Here is a 19,088-nt window from a genome sequence, read left to right as displayed (position 1 = left end):
CTTTAGATCCAAAAGACAAAGCAAAGTTTGCTTTTACAGTACCAAATAGAAATAACTCTGAGCCCACAAAAAGGTACCACTGGACCGTGCTGCCTCAGGGCATGAGAAACTCGCCAACCATTTGTCAATGGTTTGTGGCCCAAGCCCTGAGCTCTGTGAGAGACAAATACAAGGCTGTTTACTGTTATCATTACATGGATGACATTTTGCTAGCAGCATCATCAAAAGAACTGCTGAACATAGTTGAAAAAGATGCCAGACATAGCTTAGCAGAGTTTGGATTGGTTGTAGCTCCTGAAAAAGTTCAGAGACAAGAGCCTTGGAAATATCTGGGTGTGAATATGCTTAAGAGAACTGTGTCTCCACAACCTATCAAATTGAAACTGGACATAAAGACTTTGAATGATGTCCAAAAACTTGCAGGAATGCTAAATTGGCTACAGCCTTATTTAGGCCTTACTAATGAACAAATGCGACCTCTTTTGCAACCTTTAAAAGGAGACACAGATCTTTTAGCCCCAAGGCATTTAATACCTGCAGACTTAGCACTTGTGAAAGAAGTCGAACAGTTGATCTCTTCACCACGTGTGGCGTGTAGATATCACACTTCCTTTAAGTGGTTTTATTTTAATGGACCAGTCTTCCCCTTATGCTATGTTGGCCCAGTGGAACCAGGCTTGGGAAGATCCACTGCGTGTATTTGAATGGTTGTTTTTGCCTTTGCAGCCTAAGAAAACTGCTGTTGGATGGTACAAACTTGTTGCTGATTTGATCATAAAAATCCAAAAAAGATGTTTAGAGTTGACTGGAGCTGATCCAGCAACTGTGATTATCCCTGTACAACAATTCAATTTTGAATGGGCGCTGTCAAACTCTACTGCCCTTCAAGTGGTTCTTGACAATTTTCAAAGGCAAGTTCAGTACCATCATCCACCTCATCCACTTTTGAAAATGACTGTAAATCTAACTTTGCAGCCACGGCAACTAAGTCAGAGATGACCAGTCAAAGGTGACATAGTATTTACAGATGGGTCTGGAAAAATGGGAAAAGCCGCAGTCGCTTGGAAAAAAAACAGGCAATGGCATTCCCAAATTGTATATCAGGAAGGATCCCCACAAGTCGTAGAGTTACGGGCTGCAGCTTTGGCATTTCAGTATTTTCCAGGCCCTCTTAATCTTGTTACTGATTTGACATATGTGGCAGCCCTCCTTCCCAATTTAGATATGGCTGTTCTTGGCCATGTCAACAACCCCAAGCTTTTTGCAATTTTGACTCTAGTTTGGGAAGAGATTTGTAAACACCATTCTCCATACTATGTTATGCATGTTAATAGCCATACTTCCCTACCTGGTTTTATAATTGAAGGCAATGCTAGAGTTGATGCTCTAGTTTCTGTGGCTCTGTTGGTGCCTGTTCCTGATGTCCATCAGCAAGCCGTGTTAGCCCACCAGTTCTATCATCAGAATTGGCGATCCTTGTATCATCAGTTTGGTCAAAAGGGTCTCTCTCAGGCTGCTGCATGCAGTAACTTTATTGCAGCCTGTCCAGACTGTCAAAATGCTACTTCTGTGCCAAATTATGGAGTTAATCCTAGAGGCCTTCAAGCTTTACAACTTTGGCAAACAGATGTAACTCATTACAATGAGTTTGGCAGGTAAAAATATGTCCATGTTACAATAGATACCTATTCTACTGCAATGATTGCTACTGCCCACACAGGTGAGACCAGTTGTGACATCATTCGGCACTGGCAACGTGCTTTTTCTGTGCTCAGTGTCCCTCTTGAAATCAAAACAGACCGTGGACCTGCCTATAGTTCCAGGCCTGTCAGTCAGTTCCTTTCCCAATGGGGGATCTCCCACAAATTTGGTATTCCCCATTCCCCTATGGGCCAGGCCATCGTTGAATGCATGAATGGTACTCTTAAACGCTAGCTTGAAAAACAAAAAGGGGGAATGAAGGGAATGACCCCAGAGGCACGATTAGAGAAAGCATGCTATTTTTTGAACTTTCTGAAAATCTCTGCCAACCATGTGGTGCCTCCCATTGTGCGACATTTTGTGTCAGTTGGTGACAAGCAGCAAAAGCACAAAGGCATCTTAGTACGCATGAAAGACCCTCTTACCGGGCATTGGTTGGGACCGCATGAATTGTTAACTTGGGCGAGAGGTTATGCTTGTGTTTCTACAGATGAAGGTCCGCGATGGATACCTGCTCGCTGTGTGCAGCCTGAGCTTAGCGTGCCGGATCGTGGGAGCACTGCTGCCGTCAGTCAACCCAACAACCAATGTGTGGCCTCCTTACTGAACCAGTCCTTGTTTGGTGTGTCCTTCCTCGAAACTGACTTGCAGACATTGTTGCAAAAAAGTGAATGTATGTGGGGAATGAAGAATCTTACTGAAAGTCTTGATATTTGGGATAATTGATTACCTCTGTATAATGTTAACCCACAAGAAGTTGATATTGTTGGCACTTTGAATGCCAATAGTTGTTTTTATGTAGATGCTAATGTAGTAGGAGGCTATGATGGGACCATGACACCCACATAAATCAACACATGAACATGTTGATAAGCATAATGCGCTTAAACGCAATAGAACTTTGGATGAAGCATGTAATGATGTAGTTGATTTATGAAACTGATGGGAACGTATTGCAGCGGTTCTTCTCTTATCCGGAGTAACAGCAGGGAAAGCATTAAAAAGTTAAATCACCTTGTTTGTTAGGCAGTTAAGAATGTGAGTCAAATTTGCCACTATGACATACATAACAAAAAAAAGCAACTATTGGCTTTTTCTTGTTGGTTCAGGGACATGGCTGTGAGGATTTTGATGGTATGTGCTGCATGGATTTTAGGCGCCCCATTGCAGCAACATGTTACCAAAATCTGAGAAAATGTCATCCTTTTTGGCATCCATTCACTCAATTGGCAGTATTGTTTGTTTGCTATTGCCTTGGTTGCCGTCATGTTTGCAAGGGCCCTGCAGCACACAGCAAACCTGGTACTAGCTGTTCAAAAACAAAAAGGAGGAATTGTTGGGGTCTGCAGTGGATCTGCAGACAAGTTAGTTGACTTCAAAGACTTAGCCGTGTACCTTTAAGACAGCCACAAATTGTCAGGTATGTAAACAGGATGTGAAGAACCGGAACTTAGAACCGCAGCATACGGGCACCTACAGCAAATAGCAAGCAAGAAGAACACAAAAACCTATCAGGGTCTGACACATGTACTGCCTAAGATATATAAATAATTTGTATAAACAATCAAGGACATTTTGTCCAAACCCAGCCACAAAGACAGCGTTTTTTCAGTCCGCCTCGACCTGCATCACCACAGTAATGGGCAAAACATGGACTGAACACAGCTAGAGAGAGAAAAGAGAAATGATCATGGGGAATTTCTATTGTAATTGTGGTAAAGGGACAAGGGATGAATTGTAAATTGTTCACTTTTGTTTGGTGGTGTGATTATATTATTTTGATTTGGTGTGATGAATTCTTTTCTTGATGTGAATGAAGTTTTTGAAGAGTGTGAAAATTGTGTGATGAATGTGGATTTTAATGATAATTATTAAATAAGTGATTCACAGAGGTGAGGGGTGGAATGTATTTGGTTTGCATTGCCAGGTTTTGGTAGTGGGGGGCTACAGGGAGGGCTTCTGTGAGAAGCTGCTAGAAGCTTCCCCTATATGTGATAAAGCCAGTGCCAGCCAGCTCCAAGATGGACCCACTGCTGGCCAAGGCCAAGACACTCAGCAGCAATGGTAGTGCCTCTATGATAACTTACTTAAGAAGAGGGGGGAAAGCTGCTCAGCAAGAATTGCAGCCAGGAGAGAGGAGTGAGAATATATGAGAGAATCAATTAAGGAGACACCAAGGTCAGGGAAGAAGGAGGGGATGGAGGGGCTCCAGGCACCCAAAGATTCCCCTGAAGCCTGTGGTGGAGACCATGGTGAGGCAGTCTGTCCCCCTGCAGCCCATGGAGGTTAACGGTGGAGCAGATATCCACCTGCAGCCTATGGAGGACCCCACACCAGAGAACATGGATGCACCCAAAGGAGGCTGGGACCTCACAGGAAGCCCACACTAGAGTAGGCTCTTGGCAGGACCTGTGGACCCATGGAGAGAGAGGAGCCCATGCTGGAACAGGTTTGCTGGCAGGATTTGTGACCCTATGGGGGACCCATGCTGGAGCACTTCATGAAGAATTGTAACCTGTGGGTAGAACCTCATGCTGGTGCAGGGGAAGAGTGTGAGGAGCCCTTCCCCTGAAGAGGAAGGAGCGTCAGAGACAATGTGATAAACTGACCATAACCCCCATTTCCTATACCCCTGTGCCACCTGGGTGGAGGAGGTAGAGAATTCCGGAGTGAAGTTAAGCCCAGGAAGGGGGGGGGGGGGGGGGGGGGGGAGGGATTTAAAATGTAGTACTTGTTTTCTCATTTTCCTTCTCTGATTTGATTGACAATAAATTAAACTAATTTCCCCAAGTCAAGTCTGTTTTGCCTGTGACGGTAATTGCTGAGTGATCTCCCTGTCCTTATCTGACCCACCAAGCCTTTTGTCATATTTTCTTTTCCTTGTTCAGTTGTGGAGGGGGAATGATAGAGTGGCTTTGGTGGGTACCTGGCGTCCAGACAGGGTAAACCCATCACAGCACGGAAACCACTGAAGACCACCCCACTGCACCTCCACTATTGTAAGGTACAAAAAAATAGCATTATGTGTAGCTCATTGGAAACATCAACTACCAATTTGTCATCACTCTTTTCACCATCACTGTCCTGCAGTGACAAACCAAAATGTGTAAAAAAAAATAATCTCAAAGACTCTTAAGTACAAAGGAAGAATAATCCAATGAAATGCAAAGCTCCAAAGAACTATGTAATATAACATTTATCTAGCTTTATGTAGTAATAAAATTAAAATATTTAGGTTTTCTATAGTGCTTCTCCTAGATAGGTTCCCACAGTTGTAGCATTTTCCCCAGTTTTCATATAGGTGAATGAAGACAGAGGATGAAAATTTTTCTAAGTCACGCAGCATTGAAAAGCAGAGCCAAGCTAGACTCCAAATCTTAGTCCCCGCCTAATGACCAATTATTTTGACACTTGCCCTTCAGGTGTTCTGTATTTATATTGTTAAAAACACAACCAATCATAAGCACCTAAATCTTCCATCCAGAATAATGGTACATGCAGATAGTAAGTATCTGTTAGCATTTTACCTGCAAATTTTAAATTAATTATGTATTAGAAAATTAGTGAAATTACAGAGAATAGTCAATTTTAGCAATGCACAATGCAAATGTTTACTCACATAGTGAGATGTTATTTCATTGTCTTCTGTTTTCTGGTTTTTACTATCTAAAGAGTAATCTGTTGCATTTCTGTGCTTTTCTGCTGTCCTGAAACTGGCTGAAGTAGGTACAGAAGAGCTCTGCAGTTAGGAAACAGGTAAAACATCATCAGATGCTTATTCAAGAGAGTGATTTAATTTTCACTATCCTTCAGTACAACTTAAGCTGATAATGTAATTTGGAGTTATTCTGATGGACAGCACTTTGGGCTTTAATCAGTGATAGCTAACCAGCAAGTTTATGTTGAGAATGTACGACTCATTGCAAAAGAGACAGGTAAAGGAGATCAATTAATGGATCATTGATCTGCAGTGTCAATAGGATGAAACTAGAAGTACTTGGACCATTTTATGAATACTGTACATTGGCTTGATTTTGACATGTTTCCTCTATAAATATGCAGGGATAAATCAATACTGACTTGGACAGAGGGGAGGGGGAGAATATAATTATTTACCCTTTAAGAACAGAAATCTTAAAAGAAAGTTAGCACTGTATACAGTCTGCATCTTTCTTATTTACCTCCCTCCCTCTCTTCCCTGACATAATAAAACAGGTATTCAAGGTTTTCCGATCCTGCACAAATACATCTTAAAACATGTTCATTGATTTAGATTTAAAACAGATCATTAATCAACTATACTGTTAAAAAAATATAAAATGCTATCGTTTGCTCTGAACAAACAACACAGGTTAAGATATTTGGAGACAGTTGTGACAGGAGGCACAGAAGCCCTTAAAATAAAGACCAAATAGAAATGCAACATTAAATTACCTGATGACTTGAGAAATGTATTTGTTTACTGCAATTATATAGCATAGTCTTTTGCAAAAGACTTTAATAGTATACTCATTACATTTATATTGATTTACAGTTGGAAGGCAGTAGCTTGCAATATGAATTAAATTCATTATTTCTCAACTTCACCATACTGAAAGCAATTTGCTTTAAAATAAAGAAAAATAATCACCAGTAAGATACAACTTAGTGGTGCCTAAGAACCAAACCACTACACTTATTTAAATAGAAATATTTTATTTTCATAAATTTGAAACCATATAATTTCATTTCTCACAACCTAGTTAGATATGTACTATAGACACCATTTTAATCTTAGATTTCACTGCTTAATAAAGTAATAAATGAAAGCTTCCTACTAGAATGATAAAGCAGTGAGTTAGCACTAGCACATAAAGGATGAGCACCACATTGAGCACTGGGGCAATACATACTGCTTAAAGATTTTATTGCTTCAAAGATGAATCAGACTTGAGTCATGGTTTAACCCCAGCCGGTACCATGCAGTCGCTTGCTCACTCCCCACCTCCCCTGATGGGATAGGGAGGAGAACTGGGAAAAAAAAGGTAAAACCTGTGGGTTGAGATAAAAACAATTTAATAACTGAAATAAAGTACAATATAATAATAACAACAACAACAATAATAATAATAGTAACAGAAAGAGATAACAAAAAAAAATAAAACTCAAGGAAAAAAACCCACCAAAATAAATGATACACAATACAATTGCTCACCACCTGCTGACCAATGCCCAGCCAGATCCTGAGCAGTGTTACACACACACACATGGCTAACTCCCCCTCAGTTTATATGCTGAGCATGACCTCATATAGAATGGAATATCCCTTTGGCCAGTTTGGGTCACCTGTCCTGGCTGTGTCCTCTCCCAATTCCTAGTGCCCCTTCCAGCCCTCTTGCTACCAGAGCATGAGAAGCTGAAAACTCCTTGACTTAGTATAAACACTGCTTAGCAACAACTGAAAATATCAGTGTGTTTTCAACATTATTCTCACACCAAATCCAAAACACAGCACCAGCTACTAGGAAGAAAATTAAGTCTGCCCCAGCTGAAACCAGGACAACTTAGTACCAATATGAAAAAATCCTGCTATGGTATCCCACCTGATATTAGAAAAAAAAATTGAGACAACTAGCCTCACAGTCTACCTTCCCTGGGACAGGCTTGTCAGGTAGAGAATCCTCTATCCTCTCTCCACCTGTCTGAACACAGTGACTTAAGGGATAGGAGGGAATGGCAACAAGTTCCTGCCTGGCACAGCAGGCTCATCTCCTCTGTGATTACCCCATACCCTTGCATAACAGGTACAAGTCTCTGCAAGTAGAACTGAATAATGATGAAGACAATGGTTCATCTAGGTTGGAGGAGTCACCAAGGTTAAGTTGGCCTACGTCCTGTGTCAAAACCACTTACATAAAGAAAAAAGATGAGTCATTGTCATAGGAGACTCTCTCCTGAAGGGAACAGAAGGCCCAATATGCAGACTGGATCCACGTCTTAGGGAAGTCTGCTGCCTCGCTGGGGCCAGGGGGCGAGGGTTAAAGTTGTGAAAAAAAAGCTTCCTGCCTTTGTACAGCCTTTGGATTATTATCCATTATTGATTTTTCAAGTAGGCAGCAATGAAGCTACAACAAGAAGTCCAAAGGCAATCAAAAGAGAATTCAGGGCATTGGGATGACTGGTTAAGAGATCAGGAGCACAAGTAGTGTTCTCCTCCGTCCTTCCAGTTGCAGGGAATGGTGGAGGAAGAAACAGGAAGAACCAGCAGATCAATACCTAGCTCCGAGCCTGGTGTCACTAACAGAATTTTGGGGGTTTTGATCATGGGTTGGTTTACACAAAACTGGGCCTAATGGCTACAGATGGGGTACACCTGTCTCAAAGGGGGAAAAGTATCTTTGCACAGGAGTTAGCAGAACCCACTGAAAGAGCTTTAAACAAGATTTGCGGGCAGAAGGGATAAAATGAGGCTTGCTAGAGATAAGGCTGGGGACAGCACACCAATGTTTCAGGGACTGCATACTAGCAAGGTCCTTCAGTCTGCCATCTCAGTGGAGGCAAGGGATGGAGATCCATGCAGCAGCAAAGACACAATAGTTACTGATGTGTTAGAAACCATGAAAACACATATGAATTAGGTCTTCTCCCCCCCAAAAAAAGTGGCAGGATCAATAGCCCAGCTGAAGTGAATCTACACCAATGCATGCAGCATGGACAACAGGAGGAGCTGGAAGCCATTGTGCAGCTGAAAAGCTATGATATAGCAGCTATCACAGAAACCTGGTAGGATGACTCACACAACTGCAGTGCTGCAATAGATGGCTATAAACTCCTCAGAAGGGATAAGCAAGGAAGGAGAGGTGCTGGGGTAGCCCTGTATGTTAAGGAGTGTTTTGACTGCCTAGAGCTTGATGGTGATAAAAGGGCTGAGAGTTTATGGGTAAGAATCAGGGGAAAAGCCAACAAGGCAGATATCATGGTGGGAGTCTGTTATAGACCATTCAACCAAGGGGAAGAGGCAGATTAAGTATTTTATAAGCAGCTGGGAGAAGTCTCACAATTACTAGCCCTTATTCTCATGGGGATCTTGTTCTTCAACTTACCAGATGTCTGCTGAAAATACAATACAATGGAGAGGAAACAGTCTAGGATGTTCCTGGAGTGTGTGGAAGATAATTTCCTGACACAGTTGGTGAGTGAGCCAGCTAGGGAAGGTGCCCCACTGGACCTGTTGTTTGCAAACAGAGAAGGACTTGTGGGTGTTGTGATGGTTGGAGGCAATCTTGGGTATAGTGATCATGAAATGATAGCAGTTTGGATTCTTGGAGGAGGGAGGTCAGCAGAACTGCCACCATGGACCTTCAGAGGGCAGACTTTGGCCTTTTTAGGGGTCTGGTTGACAGAGCCCCTTGGGAAGCAGTAGTGAAAGGCAAAGGACTGCAGGAAGGGTGGGCATTCTTCAAGAATGAAATCTTAAAGGTGCAGGAGCAGGCTGTTCCCATGTGCCAAAAGACTAGCCATCGGGGAAGAAGACTGGCCTGGCTGAACAGAGAGCTTTGGCTGGAACTCAGGGAAAAAAGGAGAGTTTATGACCTTTGAAAAAAGAGGCAGGCAACTCAGGAGGACTACAATGATGTCATGAGGCTATGCAAGGGGAAAATTAGTAGGGCCAAAGCCCAACTAGAACTTAATCTGGCTACTGCAGAGACAATAAAAAACATTTCTGTAAATACATTAGCAACAAAAGAAGGGCTAAGGAGAATCTCCATCTTTAATTGGATGGGGGGGGGAATGAACACAAAGGATCAGGAAAAGACGGAGGCACTTAATGCCTTCTTTGCCTCATTCTTTAAAAATAAGACCAATTGGTCTCAGGGTACACAGCCTGCTGAGCTGGAAGACAGAGATGGGGAGCAGAATGAAGCCATCATAATACAAGGGGAATAATGGTTAGTGACCTGCTACACCATTTACACACAAGTCTATGGGGCCAGATGGGATCCATCCAAGAGTACTGAGGGAGCTGGAGGAAGTGCTCACTAAGCCACTTTCCATCATTTATCAGCAGTCCTATCTACCCTGGGAGTTCCCAGTGGACTGGACTAGCAAACGTGACACCTTGGGGTGCTGGTCAACAGCCAACTGAACATGAGCCAGCAGTGTGCCCAGGTGGCCAAGAAGGCCAAGAGCATCTTGGCTTCTATCAGAAATAGTGTGGCCAACAGGACTAGGGAAGTGATTGTCCCCCTGTACTTGGAACTGGTGAGGCTGCACCTCAAATACTGTGTTCAGGTTTGGGCCCCTCACTACAGGAAAGACATTGAGGTGCTGGAGCATGTCCAGAGAAGGGCAAAGAAGCTGATAAAGGGTCTAGAGAACAAGTCTTATGAGGAGTGGCTGAGGGAACTGTAGTTGTTTAGTCTGGAGAAAAGGAGGCTGAGGGGAGACCTTATTGCTTTCTCTCTACAACTACCTGAAAGGAGGTTATAGCAAGGTGGGTGTCGGTCTCTTCTCCCAAGTAATAGGTGATAGGACAAGAGGAAATGACCTCAAATGGCACCAGTGGAGGTTTAGATTGGATATTAGGATAAATGTCTTTGCTGAAAGGGTTGTCAATCATTGGAACAGGCTACCCAGGGTAGTGCTTGAGTCACCATCCATGGAGGTATTTAAAAGACATGTAGCCATGGCACTTAGGGACATGGTTTAGTGGTGGAATTGGCAGTGTTAGGTTTATGGTTGGACTTGATCTCAAAGGTCTTTTCCAACCTAAATGATTCTATGATTCTGTGATATATGGTAGGGAGAGAGGGCAAATTAATGGAATGGGAAAAGCAAGCAAAATCTCATTTCCCAAATTTGACCAGTGTACTAAGACTAATATTATTTTACCTGTAGTCAATTACTTCAGGGCATATTTAAAAATTCCCACTTTGACTACTCTTTCCTTTTTCTTGAATGGAGCCACAGTTACTCAATCAATACTCCTGCAATAGGGGCCTCTTTTCTGTCCAGTATGTTATGTGCCTGCCATATAAAAATCTCTGACATCATGGGATCTCTGGAACTGGTTCTAACAGATCTAATATTATCTCTTACTAAATAATAATATGTCACATACTGATTAGCTAATGAGCTATGGTCTAGATCTTCTAATACACCCAATTCTGACTGATTTCAGTGTGCAAGAAACAACATTGTTTTTCATACCTAGTTCCTACTATTATTTACAATAGCAGTTCAGTCTGTAAGCACCTATAAGGATGAATTTTCAAGTGAGAAATAACTGGATATAACATTGTCCTCATGTTTTCCACTGACATCAGATTCCTATGTATAATCCTGTACCCACACAAATATCTTCCTGAGTGTATAAGCCTACATATTCCAATACTGACCCTTACATTAGCAGACTTCGCACAAAACCCTCTATCAAAGCACACTGTTTAGCTGTTGGACTTTGTTCTGTTCCTTGATGAAAATATCAGTACTTTCCTAACATTTACCTTTAAGAAGCTGGAATAGTATAGCTACTTAGAGAAATTAAGTAATGATGTCTTGGCAGGCTGTAACTTAGTGGGCCAGAATCCTCATTTTAATAACTATTACAATTTATAAAGAAACAAAATCTTTTCAGACTGCTCTTTTCATCAACAAAATGTTTTAATCTACTAGACAGATGAACATTTTCCTACTAGCCCACACTGAGTTTGCTCATGTGTAATAACTAAGATATAGGAAAAAATACTCTTTAGTGAAAGTGGGTTATATTTAGTTTCAATTTTAGCAAATTGTACCAGTTTTTCATTTTATGCTTAGGTAGAAGACTTTTATTCATGCTAAATATACCACAAAATGGTGACAAAAACCTATTCAACAGATATATTTATAGAAAGGCTGAGCATGTTGACTTGTTCATATAATTTGCTTAAGAAGTGAAACAGTTTTTTAGTGCTGAATCCATAGGATCTTTTACTGTAAGGCATGAAGCACTGCTTCACTCTGTATTTTGTAACGTTGAGCACAGTGCTAAAGAAAAAGATTATTACAAAGACCATCCAGACTTTCACAAATTGATGTGTTTTCTCTCCAACATTCATAGGGTGCTGCTCTTGATGTAATATTGGTGCCAGGCACACACAAATTAAATGATCATAAAGAAGGCCATAATTAAGCCATAGAATTCTCACCACTACCAATGCAAAGATCAGTGTGCTTGCTGTTTATTTGGGATAATTAATACTTCAAATTGCTTGAAAAATCTAGGAATCACTATCACCATTTTAATCTCAACTTCTACTGAAAATTACTTGTATTAACATAGATGACTCATGCTGAAACACTGCAGAAAAATACAATATCGCCAGATTATGCAGTCTTCCAACTGCTCTCCTATAAACCTAAACTCCCCATATGCTAGCCCCTGCAGATGAAGGCCTGGCCTGAGTAGACTAAGCGATAATTAAATGAAATCAGTGTTAAAATTAATGACTAGAGGTGACAGGACTAAAAGCCTCCCACATGAAAAAGCTGGTAACTCGTTAAAGCATTCATGAATATGACTGTTCCATACTGTAGCTTTCCTACTCTGCCAAAGTGATATATTTGAAGTGTAATAATTAAAACAATAATTCCCAACAAAGTGGGAATTATGAGAGATTTGCCATCATAAAGTATTAAGCAAACTGCAGTAAAAGCCAAAAATGTTCAATTATGATATAATTATCTGAATGACATTATTACTGTTATAAAGTCTGTTAAAAGTATAAAACTCTCCTATGAGATGGATAAAATATGCATCGCAGGGAAATTACTTGAGTGTAATGCTGCTTAGTTGAACAATGTTATACATGAAGTATAAAAGCCAAAGTTAGGATTCAGGCATTGCTCCAGAATTGGGCTTGTCACTCCTAACTATTTGAGAAAAAAAAAATTATGCTTAAATCAGAAACACAAAAAAATGAAGTGCTGTGGCTTCTGAAAAGTTGAGGATGAGATTGAGACTGCTTTCACAACTACAGATATGAGATGGGAAAGCTCCTACTTGACAGGTAGCAGAAAAGGATGTAAGAATCATTTTCCTGCATGAGATCAGGGATCTGTCTGGGCCCATACTCTGTATGCAACAGCAGCAGAGATGCTTTTACAGGAGAAGCAAACAAGGAGGGATGTTTGCTGCAGCCCATTTCCATCCAAATTCCCCAATATTCATGGCTGCTGGATTGAGACTACTAGAGGCAGTCCCTGCCCTTTTCCTTTAGAAACTGCTTGTGGATCTGTTGTATATGGATTTGTCTCATCTCTCTCTCCAGCTGCTGGTAACTGCCTTGCCTCCACTGCCTCTTACTGCAACAAGTTTCAGAAGATCTGTGTGAAGACAACTTTCTTTTATTTGTTTTAATTAAACTATTAGGGAAGTTTGGGTTTAAGTGCTCCCTATATCTAGGGCTGTAGGATTTACTGAATACAGTTCTTCATTATCTACAACCTTTCAATTTTGTAAACTTTAAGCAGATCCTCCCTCAGCCTTCTCCTTCCCAAATTGAAGAGATCCAGCTTTTTCAGCCTCTCCTCATAAGGCAGCTGCTCCATCACACCACGATCATTTTAGTAGCCTTTATACCTCATTCCACAATGTCTTCCTTGAGATACAGCTAATGAGCATTGCATATGGCACCCCAGATGTAGGTCATCAGATACACAGCAATAACATACTTTCCCTTTGGGTCCCAGCCTTGCATCAGATCAAGTGAAGGGAGAAACAGCTGCAGTGCTACTGTCTCTAAGGTCTCAGAAGAAAAATCCTTGGGCACTGGTTTTCCTACAAAGGCCTGCCAAAATCCTACACTATCCCTCTGAACTTAGAAGAGGTGTGAAACATGCAAATGACTCTAAGAAACCCTCTTGCTTAATTTGCAAAATGATGAAATGGGTTGTTTGGCCTTTACCCCAGCTTCTTTTTTTTAGAGGCAAGTGAAGATATTCTAGAACAATCTGCTGAGCCCATGTTACATACCTAAGGAAAAAAACCCCAGACCTAAAGGTCCTATATAGTAAGCCTTCTGCATGTCTCTAAATATAAGGGAATACCCTCATATTTTAAAAAAAAAATCATTAATTTATATACATACATTCATATAGCCTATATAATACTTTTATTAAACTAAAGGAGAACATGAAATTTTGTGGGCTGCTTTATAGACACCATGTGGAAAGTATGTATGGTGGTTGCATTCCTGAGGTCGCCCATACCTTCATTTGTACTCTTGCTATTTTTTTTTTTAATTATTATTATTACATCCCTGTACTCACTCTGGTCTCAATGATTTTGTGACACTTGCTTTGATTTTCCAAGATCTTCTACACTGGTGTTAAGAAGTTTTCTCATTCCAAATTTGGTGAGAGGTTTGGCGACCCAGATGGGACTCTGCTTCTGAATCTCAATGGATCCACGGGATAACAGGACCTCCAGCTGGTACCTTGGGGAGAACCTCTGATCCCTGGACCAACGAGGTCTGAGCAAGACCCCTGGAAGGTAAAGGCATTCCTTTATTGGAACAGGAAAAGGGTGGTTGCCTGCCCATAAGGTGCGCAGGGTTGTGCTGTGGCTGCCCATAAGGCACACAGCGTTGTCCTGTAAAGAACGGGATCCTTGAAAAGGGGGGTTGCCTGCCCATAAGATATGGCGAAAGCTCCTCAGAGTTGGGCTATAAAGGTACCTAAAGGGAAGGTTTTAGTTCTGCTAGACGAAAGTCTGTGGAACGATTTTGTGTGCAGTTGTGGTTTTGGTTGGTATTTTGGTTGGTAATTGTGGGGTAGAGTCCTGCTGCATACAATAGTGGTTTTCATCTTGGAACGGTATTGGATATTGAGACTTGGATTATGTTTTAAGATTAAATTTTTTTATAAGAATGTATGTGTAAGTGAATTGTCTTGGATTCTTGTATTGTCCTATTTAAGGTGGGTTTTTTGTTTATTTTAATCTGTGTTTACTATCATGGGAACCGTTCAATCTGTTGAAGGAGGTATTTTAAAGAAATCTCCTTTGGGATGTTTATTGAAGCATTGGGGAAAGGTGGGGGAAAGTCCTCTCACTTGAAAAACACTCACAGAATATTGTAATCATTGGTGGCCAATGTATACCCTTAATGACCAAGAAAAAAGGCCAAAGAATGGAACTTAAAGATACAACACCATATTGCAATTGACGTTATTTTGCAGATGAGAGGGAAAATGGGATGAACTCTCATATGTACATTTATTTTTCACATTAAGAAATCATCCAGAATGGAAGAAAGAGTGTGGAATAATCCCATGAGATCCTATGGTTTTGGCTTTGGAAAAAGAAGGGGAAGGGAGGAATTTGTAACGTTGTTTGGCTTGTAGCATTGGAAAAAGATGTTTGAAATGTGATAGGGAAGAAGAGGAAGATTTAGAATTTATGGTGGCTCCTTATCAAAGATTAGGAGATCCTGATGAGAATCTAGGTAGGAACTTGGATGAAGGAGAAGGTAGGAGCAAGAGAGAGGGAGGGTATGGATCAGAATTATTTAGTCCAATAGCAGGTAGAACTAGAGAACAACAGAGGGAGAAGTTTTTCAAGATCCCCTTTGTCAAGCAGTTGGGAATAACGGGCCAGTGACAGTTAAAGTACCATTCTCAATTACCGATTTAAAATCGTGGAAGGAGACTGCAGGAATATATAGGGAGGATCCAGAAAGAGTGGAGAAAGTATTTGAAACTATAATTAGAACTCAGGATTCGGATTGGATATTTGAAACTATAATTAAAACTCAGGATTCGGATTGGATATTTGAAACTATAATTAAAACTCAGGATTCAGATTGAAATGATTTATAGGTTTTACAGATATTAGACACATTATTAGATGGAACTGAGAAGAAAATGATATTACATACCACAAGGAAGCAAGTAGAAGGGATACATGCTACTGGTAACTTACAAGGGACAGTGGATTAGAATTTCCCCTCTATAGATCCAGGGTGGGACCCAAACCAACACGGACTGCCAGAGTTAATAACAAAGTATCAAAGACGGATATTATTTAGCATTCCACATGCTATGCCAAAGGCAATCAATTGGTCCAAATTGTATGAAGTGAAACAAGAGCTGAATGGCTTTTATGAAAAGGTTAAAAATAGCTGCTATAAAATATAGTAATTTAGATCCAGAGAATCCAGATTAAGCTATTCAATTAATCTATATTTTTATAGGGCAATCATCCCCAGATATAAGAAAGAAACTTCAAAAATTAGAAGGGGCAGGTTGCCTCCTTTCACACAATCTATACAACCCCAGGTAGCAGAGGACCAATGTGCAATTTGTAAGGAAAAGGGACACTGGAAGAAGGAAAGCCCTCAGGTCAGGAACTTGTATCCTGCTTTGCAAGCCATTAAGTTGATGATATTAGATGATGAGTCCTGAAGGGGACTGAAAGAGTCATGCCCAGCTGAACCCCTGGTTATATTAATGTTGGGGAACATTGAGATAGAATTTTTGGTAGTTACAGGAGCTACTTACTCTGTACTCAATACTTGTAGAGGAGGTCTTAGTTGAGAGGCTGTAAATGTTGGTGTCACAGGGAAAAGTGAGAATTGACCCTTCCTGCAACCCTTAAAATTTAAGTTAGGAAAGCAATGGGTAACTCACCAATTTTTATATATGCCTGAATGCCCAATGCCTTTGATGGGAAGAGATTTATTGAGTAAGCTAGATGCACAGGTAGTCTTTACTAATGGGGAAACACAATTGTTAATACCTGAATCAAAAGTTGTGGAGGCAAAGATTTTTATGTTACAGACTACACAGAGATCAAAGGAAGAAATCCCTGAAGAAGTAGAAGGTGCAGTAACCCCTTTGGTATGGGCTAGTGGAATCCCAAGTTGATCCAAGTTGACTGAGCCAGTAAGAATCATTTTAAAGTCTGAAACAAAACCAGTAAGACAAAAACAGTATCCTGTTAAGTGGGAGGATAGGAAGAGTTTGGAATAGTTAATATTGAAATTTTTAAATTATGCATTGTTAGTAGAACGTGAATCAGAATATAACACTCCAATATTGCCAGTAAAGAAACCGAATGGGGAGTATAGATTAGTTCAGTATTTAAGAGCCATAAATCAGCTTGTTCAAGATATTCATCCCATGGTAGCTAACCCATATACCTTGCTGACATTCTTAGAGGAAAAACATAAGTGGTTTATGGTGCTTGATCTTAGGGATGCTTTCTTCTGCATACCTCTAGACAAAAGTAGCCAGGCAATATTTGTCTTTGAATGGGAAAGCCCATCACTGGACACAAAGCTCAACTTACTTGGACAGTATTGCCACAAGACTTCAAAACAGTCCAACAATATTTGGCAATCAGCTGGCAAAGGAATTGAAATTGTGGAAAAAAGGACAATCTGGAAGGATTCTCCTGGTTTTGGATGGGATGGAGTTACCTGTCATCTTAGTAGCTAGTACAGTGCTGTGTTTTGGCTATGATATGAGAACAATGTTGATAACACACTGATGTTTTTAGTTGTTGCTGGGTAATGTTTATACTAAATCAAGGACTTTTCAGTTTCTTGGGCCTTGCCAGCCAGAGGGCTGGAGGAGCACAAGAGACTGGGAGGGGACACAGCCAGGACAGCTGACCTGTACCAGCCAAAGAGGTATTCCATACCATGGAACGTCATGCTTGGTATATAAACTTGGAGGGTTAGCTAGGGGGAAATGGTTGCTCGGGGCCTGGCTGGGCATCAGTCAGCGGGTGGTGAGCAGTTGCACTGTGCATCACTTGTTTTCCTTTCTCCCTTTTCCTTTGGATTTTATCCTCTCCCCCACCTTTCCATTATAACTGTTGTTGTTGCTGTTGTTATTATTTTTACTGTTGTTGGTGTTATTGTCATTGTTCTTACCTTTTTATTCTGTTTAAATTATTAAATTGCTCTTATCTCAACCCTTGAGTTTTACATTCCTTTCTTATTCTCCTCTCAACCCCTCCAGGTGGGGGGGAGTGAGCTGCGTGGTGCTTGGTTGCCAGCTGGGGTTAAACCACAACAATAGTATTACAGTATGTGGATGATATTTTATTGGCTGCAGAAACCTGGGGAGAATGCTTGCAGATGACTATAAGCATGTTGAATTTCTTAGGCCAAAGAGGATATAGTGTATTGAAGGGTAAAGCCAAAGTGGGAAAAGAAAATATGCTCTATCTAGGATTTGAGATTTCCCAAGGATAGCAGAAACTGGGAACCGACAGGAAAGCGGCAATCTGCTAAACTCCAGAATCAAGAGCTGTGCAGAAGCCGAGAGAATTCATGAGCATGGTCGGATGGTGCAGACTGTGGATCCTCAACTATGGACCCTTTATGAAACCCTGAAGGGGTCAAAAAAGAACCACTTACTAGGGACCCCCAAATGCCGAGCAGACTTCAAGAACTTTAAAAGGGCTGTGATGTCAGCACCTGCATTGGGACTACCTGACTTGTCTAAGCCTTTTGAGCTATTTGTATTTGAACAACTACATTTAACCCTGGATGTGCTGACTTAGTGATTGGGAACATGGAGGAGAGCTGTGGGATATTTCTCCAAACAGTTGGACAATGTGAGCAAAGGATGGCCAGGATGTTTGCGTGCTGTGTCTGCAACTGTTCTCTTAATTCAAGAAGCAAGAAAATTAATGATGGGACAGAGAATTATGATATGTGTTCCACATATGGTGGTTTCTGGTTTAGAATAAAAGGGGGGGCATCAGTTGTTTCCAAGCTGCATGCTCAAATATCAAGTTATCTTGTTGGAGCAGGATAATGTGGAACTTAAAACCACCACAGCGGTGAACCTAGCAATGGTTTTGAATTCAGAAGTAAAGGATTCTGAATTCCTATATCATGATTGCCTACAAACTACTGAACATGTATATTCAAGCAGACAGGATCTGAGGGATGAACCATTAACTGATCCTGATTTGGAACTGTTCATTGATGGTAGTAGCTTTGTACAAGATGGAAGACAGATGGCTAGATATGCAGTGGTTGCAACCACACAGGTGATAGAGGCTGGGGCTCTACCCATCAACATGTCAGCCCAGAGGGCAGAACTGATAGCACTAAGACAAGCCTTGAAGGTTTCCAAAGGAAACAGAGTAAATATATGGATACAAAATATGCATTTGAGATAGTCCACATATGGAGTTATTTGGAAGGAAAGAGGACAAGTATGAGTGACATTGTAGGGGATGTCTGCTGCCTGACCCAGAAGAACAAGTGGATGAGGCCTTCTACAGACAGCTAGGAGCAGTCTCGCATTTACAGGCCCTCATCCTCCTGGGGGACTTTAACCACACCAATATCTGCTGGAGGGACAACACCAGCAAGGCATAAGCAATCTGGGAGGTTCCTGGAGAG

The 19,088-nt window shown here is 41.1% G+C and overlaps 1 pseudogene; it reads right to left on the bottom strand.

Moving 5' to 3' along the window:
• Positions 1–19,088, bottom strand: part of LOC130142126 (transducin-like enhancer protein 4) — a 42,942-nt pseudogene that overhangs the window by 22,240 nt on the left and 1,614 nt on the right.

This window comes from Falco biarmicus, chromosome W (genome assembly GCF_023638135.1).
Source record: "Falco biarmicus isolate bFalBia1 chromosome W, bFalBia1.pri, whole genome shotgun sequence".
Lineage (NCBI taxonomy): Eukaryota > Metazoa > Chordata > Aves > Falconiformes > Falconidae > Falco > Falco biarmicus.
This window is presented reverse-complemented; position numbering and strand designations above follow the sequence as displayed.